Below are 7,666 nucleotides of genomic sequence, written 5' to 3' on the forward strand. Positions count from 1 at the left end.
AACAAACTTGTTATTCAAGATAGAGCAACGTTTTAACGAACTCAAACACTGTTTCTTGTGAATTCAGTTAGATCCTAGGAGCCTGCTCTTGTAATATGTGTACTTAAAATATTTATCAAAATTTGGTGAGCCGAATCTGAGTAACATCGTGAATTTGGTTAGGTTTAATGGTCCGCAGTAGTAATAAGGGGACTGTTCGGGATATAGAAAAATTTTCACGAATGGAATCAAAATTTCTAGGCGAATTCAGTGATTTCCCAATGGGACATGCTTGTATGAGATTGCTTTTCAATATCGAGCAAAATTTTTTTTTGGGGGGGTTTTCCGACCGAAGTCAGAAAACCTACTAGAAAAATTCTAAAAGAGCTGTAATACTTTCGAGCAACATTTTAAGGAACGGAATCTACGTATCATGGTGATTTCAGTAGGTTCCTAATAGGAATCGCATGTAATAAGCTTGTTATTCAAGATAGAGCAAAGTTTTAACGAACTGAAACACTATTTCTTTGTTAATTCAGTTAGTTCCCAGTAGCCTGCTCTTGTAATATGTGTACTTTTAAAATTTTTCAAAATTTGGTGAGCTGATTCTGAGTAACATGGTGAATTCGGTTAGTTCACAATGGGCCGCAGTAGTAATAAGTGGACTCTTCAGGATATAGTAAAATTTTCACGAATGAAATCAATATTTCTAGGAGATGTCAGTGATTTCCCAATGGGGCATGCTTGTACGAGTTTGTTTTTCAATATAGAGCAACATTTTAAGGAACAGAATCTAAGTATCATGGTGAATTCAGTAGGTTGCCAATAGGATTCGCATCTAATAAGCTTGTTATTCAATATAGAGCAACGTTTTAACGAACTGAAACACTGTTTCTTTGTGAATTCAGTTAGTTCCCCGTAGCCTGCTCTTGTAATATGTGTACTTTTAAAGATTTATCAAAATTTGGTGAGCCGAATCTGAGTAACATCGTGAATTTGGTTAGTTCCCAATTGTCCGCAATAGTAATAAGTGGACTGCTCGGGATATATAAAAATTTTCACGAATGGAGTCAAAATTTCTAGGCAAATTCACTGAGTTCCCAATGGGACATGCTTGTTTGAGTTTGCTCTTCAATATAGAGCACCATTTTAAGGAACGGAATCTAAGTATCATGGTGATTTCAGTAGGTTCCCAATAGCATTCGCATGTAATAAGCTTTTTATTCAAGATAGAGCAACGTTTTAACGAACTGAAACACTGTTTCTTTGTGAATTCAGTTAGTTCCCAGTAGCCTGGTCTTGTAATATGTGTACTTTTAAAGATTTATCAAAATTAGGTGAGCCGAATGTGAGTAACATGGTGAATTTGGTGAGTTCCCAATGGGCCGCAGTAGTAATAAGTGGACTGTTCAGGATATAGAAAAATTTTCACGAATGGAATCAAAATTTGTAAGAGAATTCAGTGATTTCCCTATTGGACATGCTTGTATGAGTTTGCTTTTCAATATAGAGCAACATTTTAAGGAACGGAAAATAAGTATCATGATGAATTCAGTAGGTTCCCAACAGCATTCGCATGTAATAAGCTTGTTATTCAAGATAGAGCAACGTTTTAACGAACTGATACTCTGTTACTTTGTGAATTCAGTTAGTTCCCAGTAGCCTGCTCTTGTAATATGTGTACTTTTAAAGATTCATCAAAATTTGGTGAGCCGAATCTGAGTAACATCGTGAATTTGGTTAGGTCCCAATGGTCCGCAGTAGTAATAAGTGGACCGTTCGGGATATAGAAAAATTTTCACGAATGGAATCAAAAATTCTAGGCGAGTTCAGTGAGTTCCCAACGGGACAAGCTTGCATGAGTTTGCATTTCAATTCAGAGCAACATTTTAAGGAACGGAATCTAAGTATCATGGTGAATTCAGTGGGTTCCCAATAGGATTCGAATGTAATAAACTTGTTATTCAAGATAGAGCAACGTTTTATCGAACTGAAACACTGTTTCTTTGTGAATTCAGTTAGTTGACAGTAGCCTGCTCTTGTAAAATATGTACTTGAAAAGATTTATCAAAATTTGGTGAGCCGAATCTGAGTAACATCGTGAATTTTGTTAGTTCCCAATGATCCGCAGTAGTAATAAGTGGACTGTTTGGGATATAGAAAATTTTTCATGATGGAGTAAAATTTCTAAGCGAATAGAGTGAGTTCCCAATGGGACATGCTTGTATGAGTTTGCTCGTCAATATAGAGCAACATTTTAAGGAACAGAATCTAAGTATCATGGTGAATTCAGTAGGTTCCATATAGGTTTCGCATGTAATAAGCTCGTTATTCAAGATAGAGCAACGTTTTCACGAAATGAAACACTGATCTTTGTGAATTCAGTTAGTTCCCAGTAGCCTGCTCTTGTAATATGTGTACTTTTAAAGATTTATCAAAATTTGCTGAGCCGAATCTGAGTAACATCGTGAAATTGGTTAGTTCCCAATGGTCCTCAGTAGTAATAAGTGGACTGTTCGGGATATAGAAAAATTTTCACGAATGGAATCAAAATTTCTAGGCGAATTCAGTGAGTTCCTAATGGGGCATGCTTGTATGCGTTTGCTTTTCAATATAGAGCAATATTTTACGGAACGGAATCTACGTATCATGGTGATTTCATTAGGTTCGCAATAGGATTCGCACGTAATGAGCTTGTTATTCAAGTTTGAGCAACGTTTTAACGAACTGAAACACTGTTTCTTTGTGAATTCAGTTAGTTCCCTGTAGCCTGCTCTTTTAATATGTATACTTTTAAAGATTTATCAAAATTTGGTGAGCCGAATCTGAGTAACATGGTGAATTCGGTTAGTTTCCAATGGTCCGCAGTAGTAATAAGAGGACTGTTCAGGATATAGAAAAATTTTCACGAATGGAATCAAAATTTCTAGGAGATTTCAGTGATTTCCCAATGTGACATGCTTATATGAGTTTGCTTTTCAATATAGAGCAACATTTTAAGGAACGGAATCCAAGTATCATGGTGAATTCACTAGGTTTCCAATAGGATTCGCATCTAATAAGCTTGTTATTCAAGAAAGAGTAACGTTTTAACAAACTGAAACACTGTTTCTTTGTGAATTCAGTTAGTTGACAGTAGCCTGCTCTTGTAAAATGTGTACTTTTAAAGATTTATCAAAATTTGGTGAGCTGAATCTGAGTAACATGGTGAATTCGGTTAGTTCCCAATAGGCCGCAGGAGTAATAAGTGGACTATTCAGGATATAGAAAAATTTTCACGAATGGAATCAAAATTTCTAGGCGAATTCAGTGATTTCCCAATGTGACATGCTTATATGAGTTGGCTTTTTAATTTAGAGCAACATTTTAAGGAACAGAATCTATATATCATGGTGAATTCAATAGGTTCCCAATAGGATTCGCATGTAATAAACTTGTTATTCAAGATAGAGCAACGTTTTAACGAACTGAAACACTGTTTCTTTGTGAATTCAGTTAGTTCCCAGTAGCCTGCTCTTGTAAAATGTGTACTTTTAAAGATTTATCAAAATTTGTTGAGCTTAATCTGAGTAATATGGTGAATTCGGTTAGTTCCCAATAGGCCGCAGTAGTAATAAGTGGACTGTTCGGGATATAGAAAAATTTTCACGATTGGATTCAAAATTTCTCAGCGAATTCAGTGATTTCCCAATGGGACATGCTTGTATGAGTTTGCCGTTCAATGTAGAGAAACATTTTAAGGAACGGAATCTACGTATCAGGGTGAATTCAGTAGGTTCCCAATAGGATTTGCATGTAATAAGGTTGTAATTCAAGATAGAGCAACGTTTTAACGAACTGTAACACTGTTTCTTTGTGAATTCAGTTATTTCCCAGAGGACTGCTCTTGTAATATGTGTACTTTTAAAGATTTATCAAAATTTGTTGAGCCGAATCTGAGTAACATCGTGAATTTGGTTAGTTCCCAATGGTCCGCAGTAGTAATATGTGGACTGCTCAGGATATAGAAAAATTTTCACGAATGGAATCATAATTTCTAGGAGTATTCAGTGATTTCCCAATGAGCCATGCTTGTATGAGTTTGTTTTTCAATATAGAGAAACATTTGAAGGAACGGAATCTAAGTATCATGGTGAATTCAGTAGATTCCCAATAGGATTCGCATGTAATAAGCTAGTTATTCAAGATAGAGCAACGTTTTCACGAAATGAAACACTGATCTTTGTGAATTCAGTTAGTTCCCAGTAGCCTGCTCTTGTAATATGTGTACTTTTAAAGATTTATCAAAATTTGCTGAGCCGAATCTGAGTAACATCGTGAAATTGGTTAGTTCCCAATGTTCCTCCGTAGTAATAAGTGGACAGTTCGGGATATAGAAAAATTTTCACGAATGGAATCAAAATTTCTAGGCGATTTCAGTGAGTACCTAATGGGGCATGCTTGTATGAGTTTGCTTTTCAATATAGAGCAACATTTTACGGAACGGAATCTACGTATCATGGTGATTTCATTAGGTTCGCAATAGGATTCGCACGTAATAAGCTTGTTTTTCAAGTTTGAGCAAAGTTTTAACGAACTGAAACACTGTTTCTTTGTGAATTCAGTTAGTTCCCAGTAGCCTGCTCTTGTAATATGTATACTTTTAAAGATTTATCAAAATTAGGTGAGCCGAATGTGAGTAACATGGTGAATTCGGTTAGTTCCCAATGGTCCTCAGTAGTAATAAGTGGACTGTTCAGGATATAGAAAAATTTTCACGAATGGAATCAAAATTTCTAGGAGATTTCAGTGATTTCCCAATGTGACATGCTTATTTGAGTTTGCTCTTCAGTATAGAGCAACATTTTAAGGAACGGAATCCAAGTATCATGGTGAATTCACTAGGATCCCAATAGGATTCGCATCTAATAAGATTGTTATTCAAGAAAGAGCAACGTTTTACCAAATTGAAACACTGTTTCTTTGTGAATTCAGTTAGTTGACAGTAGCCTGCTCTTGTAATATGTGTACTTTTAAAGATTTATCAAAATTTGGTGAGCTGAAACTGAGTAACATGGTGAATTCGGTTAGTTCCCAATAGGCCGCAGGAGTAATAAGTGGACTGTTCAGGACATGGAAAAATTTTCTCGAATGGAATCAAAATTTCTAGGCGAATTCAGTGATTTCCCAATGTGACATGCTTATATGAGTTGGCTTTTCAATTTAGAGCAACATTTTAAGGAACAGAATCTAAGTATCATGGTGAATTCAATAGGTTCCCAATAGGATTCGCATGTAATAAACTTGTTATTCAAGATAGAGCAACGTTTTAACGAACTGAAACACTGTTTCTTGTGAATTCAGTTAGTTCCCAGTAGCCTGCTCTTGTAAAATGTGTACTTTTAAAGACTTATCAAAATTTGTTGAGCTTAATCTGAGTAACATGGTGAATTCGGTTAGTTCCCAAAGGCCGCAGTAGTAATAAGTGGACTGCTCGGGATATAGAAAAATTTTCACGAATGGAATCAAAATTTCTAGGCGAATTCAGTGAATTCTCAAAGGGACATGCTGTTATGAGTTTGCTTTTCAATATAGTGCAACATTTTAAGGAACGGAATCTACATATCATGGTGATATCAGTAGATTCCAAATAGGATTCGCACGTATTAAGTTCGTTATTCAAGATAGAGCAACGTTTTAACGAACTGAAACACTGTGTCTTTGTGAATTCAGTTAGTTCCCTGTATCCTGCTCTTGTAATATGTGTACTTTTAAAGATTTATCAAAATTTGGTGAGCCGAATCTGAGTAACATGATGAATTTGGTTAGTTCCCAATATGCCGCAATAGTAATAAGTGGACTGTTCGGGATATAGAAAAATTTTCACGAATGGAATCAAAATTTCTCGGCGAATTCAGTGATTTCCCAATAGGACATGCTTGTATGAGTTTGCTGTTCAATATAGAGAAACATTTTAAGGAACGGAATTTAAGTATCAGGGTGAATTCAGTAGGTTCCCAATAGGATTCGCATGTAATAAGCTTGTAATTCAAGATAGAGCAACGTTTTAACGAACTGAAACACTGTTTCTTTGTGAATTCAGTTAGTTCCCAGTAGACTGCTCTTGTAATATGTGTACTTTTAAAGATTTATCAAAATTTGGTGAGTCGAATCTGAGTAACATCGTGAATTTGGTTTGTTCCCAATGGTCCGCAGTAGTAATAAGTGGACTGCTCAGGATATAGAAAAATTTTCACGAATGGAATCATAATTTTTAGGAGTTTTCAGTGATTTCCCAATGAGACATGCTTGTATGAGTTTGCTTTTCAATATAGAGCAATATTTTAAGGAACGGAATCTAAGTATCATGGTGAATTCAGTAGGTTCCAAATAGGATTCGCATGTACTAAGCTTGGTATTCAAGATAGAGCAAAGTTTTAACGAACTGAAACACTGTTTCTTTGTGAATTCAGTTAGTTCCCCGTAGCCTCCTCTTGTAAAATGTGTACTTTTAAAGATTTATCAAAATTTGTTGAGCTTAATCTGAGTAACATGGTGAATTCGGTTAGTTCCCAATAGGCCGCAGTAGTAATAAGTGGAATGTTCGGGATATAGAAAAAATTTCACGAATGTAATCAAATTTTCTAGGCGAATCAGTGAGTTCCCAATGGGACATGCTTGTATGAGTTCGCTTTTCAATATAGAACAACATATTAAGGAACGGAATCTAAGTATCATGGTGAATTCACTAGGTTCCCAATAGCATTCGCATCTAATAAGCTTGTTATTCAAGATAGAGCAACGTTTTCACGAAATGAAACACTGATCTTTGTGAATTCAGTTAGTTCCCAGTAGCCTGCTCTTGTAATATGTGTACTTTTAAAGATTTATCAAAATTTGGTGAGCCGAATCTGAGTAACATCGTGAAATTGGTTAGTTCCCAATGGTCCTCAGTAGTAATAAGTGGACTGTTCGGGATATAGAAAAATTTTCACGAATGGAATCAAAATTACTAGGCGAATTCAGTGAGTTCCTAATGGGGCATGCTTGTATGAGTTTGCTTTTCAATATAGAGCAACATTTTAAGGAACGGAATCTACGTATCAGGGTGATTTCATTAGGTTCGCAATAGGATTCGCACGTAATAAGCTTGTTATTCAAGTTTGAGCAACGTTTTAACGAACTGAAACACTGTTTCTTTGTGAATTCAGTTAGTTCCCAGTAGCCTGCTCTTGTAATATGTATACTTTTAAAGATTTATCAAAATTTGGTGAGCCGAATCTGAGTAACATGGTGAATTCGGTTAGTTCCCAATGGTCCGCAGTAGTAATAAGAGGACTATTCAGGATATAGAAAAATTTTCACGAATGGAATCAAAATTTCTAGGAGATTTCAGTGATTTCCCAATGTGACATGCTTATATGAGTTTGCTTTTCAATATAGAGCAACATTTTAAGGAACGGAATCCAAGTATCTTGGTGAATTCACTAGGTTCCCAATAGGATTCGCATGTAATAAGCTTGTTATTCAAGAAGGAGCAACGTTTTAACAAACTGAAACACTGTTTCTTTGTGAATTCAGTTAGTTGACAGTAGCCTGCTCTTGTAAAATGTGTACTTTTAAAGATTTATCAAAATTTGTGGAGCTTAATCTGAATAACATGGTGATTTCGGTTAGTTGCCAATAGGCCGCATAGTAATAAGTGGAC

The 7,666-nt window shown here is 35.6% G+C and overlaps 1 non-coding gene across 1 annotated transcript; it reads right to left on the reverse strand.

Annotated features, from left to right (window-relative positions):
- Positions 1-315: 315 nt before the first annotated feature.
- LOC134481135 (U7 small nuclear RNA) lies at positions 316-377 on the reverse strand. The gene has a single exon (XR_010056356.1). It is a non-coding gene; the product is annotated as a U7 small nuclear RNA (small nuclear RNA).
- Between the last annotated feature and the right edge of the window lie 7,289 nt (positions 378-7,666).

The sequence above is a fragment of the Rattus norvegicus genome, chromosome 11, assembly GCF_036323735.1.
Source record: "Rattus norvegicus strain BN/NHsdMcwi chromosome 11, GRCr8, whole genome shotgun sequence".
Classification (NCBI taxonomy): domain Eukaryota; kingdom Metazoa; phylum Chordata; class Mammalia; order Rodentia; family Muridae; genus Rattus; species Rattus norvegicus.